Here is a 1,478-nt window from a genome sequence, read left to right as displayed (position 1 = left end):
TTTTGCTATTACTTGTAGATGTGCGGGATGAAGAAATGTTTTTTTGGATGGCATATGTATGCGTGTGCTTTAGTGCCTGTATATATGTAAAGAGTGCAAAATTGCATGTCTGGTTGCATGGTTTGTACATATGTATGTATATGTTTATGCTTGTGTATACTATGTGAGATTGTGTCTGTTTGTGTTGGAGCGTGCGTTGGGTTGTTTATGTGTGCAGTGTCTGATGTGTAAGTATGTGCGTGTACGTGTGCCTGCATAATTTTATATTTTCGTGAGTGTACTGTAGTATAATAGTGTATAGAATGTAATACATGTATAGCTGTTTGACAAAATATATGATTATACCAGTCTGTGACATCGGGAGGCTATGTTTATTAGAAGCTATAATGCAAAAATGTCTATAAAACTGCTATATATGTCTCATATATTAATAAAAAATATTTCAAATTGTATATTTTATTAGAAGATGTTGCTGGGATGGTTAAATACTGTTTTTTTTATTTTTTATTGGGTGGCATCTTCCATAATTTCACCGCGTATCCGTACAGTGCTGTACACACGCGGCTATGGCCGGTAGGAAAGTGTACTAACTAACATATGGAGCGAACGAGTTGAGTTACGTTTCTAGAAATCTAGATACATATAAACACATGTGTTATCTATGATCTCTGTGATTCAACATCATTCCTGGTTGAGTTTATTGAAGCGCGAGTGGTTTCATTAATTAGCAAATATCTACGTGCGGTATCGCACATAAGGTAATATACGCATGGCTAAGAAAGTGTACAATTAAACTATCATATGGCGCGAACGATTTGAGTTACATTCCTAGAAATCTAGATACACATGGACACATGTCTTAGCTATAATCTCTGGGACTTTTGAGTTTATTGAAGCACAATTAGTCTAATTAATTACTACGAACCATTGTACAGCCGTATCCATACAGCGCTGTACTTGAGCGGCAGCGGTGAGGGTCCATTTGGAAACAATATGGCTCAGCTAATAGCGCCACCTATCTGCCATAGACATACAATCTATCTCAAATGCAATTGTTTTCAAATGCAGCGGCAAATTACAAGTTTACACATTTAACAAATCTCGCGGCTCGATGTCATTTTCATTGCGTTACAATGTGTTCATATCTAATCTTCTATGTTATAACTGCATAAAATCATGGTGTTTTATTAATGTTGGTGAAATCAGTGATATATCCACTGTGAGGTGAGACTATATTTTGCTATATTTTTTTGGATCGAGCATTTCTGAGCAAAAATCTTGTAATAAGCAGTTTAATAAAATTTGTAAAAATTGATGAAATAACTCTTCATTTCATTTTTGTGTACTTATTTTGGTTACTTTACACCTTGGAGACAGTAAATCTATCCTACAGGAAACATAAGCATGAAAATTTAGAACACCTCACGCACAACTTTAGTTGGAATTCAAGAAACGTGCGTTTGATGTGCGTACGCACA

The 1,478-nt window shown here is 35.3% G+C and overlaps 1 protein-coding gene and 1 long non-coding RNA gene across 5 annotated transcripts in view; one reads left to right on the top strand and one right to left on the bottom strand.

The window, feature by feature from the left end:
- LOC106817262 (zinc finger protein 239-like) overlaps nt 1-1,478 on the bottom strand; it is a 28,007-nt gene that overhangs the window by 9,104 nt on the left and 17,425 nt on the right. The window lies entirely within an intron of this gene.
- Nucleotides 1-1,478, top strand: part of LOC106817266 — a 24,579-nt gene that overhangs the window by 10,335 nt on the left and 12,766 nt on the right. The window lies entirely within an intron of this gene.

This window comes from Priapulus caudatus, unplaced genomic scaffold (assembly GCF_000485595.1).
Source record: "Priapulus caudatus unplaced genomic scaffold, Priapulus_caudatus-5.0.1 Scaffold1654, whole genome shotgun sequence".
NCBI lineage: Eukaryota > Metazoa > Priapulida > Priapulimorpha > Priapulimorphida > Priapulidae > Priapulus > Priapulus caudatus.
This window is presented reverse-complemented; position numbering and strand designations above follow the sequence as displayed.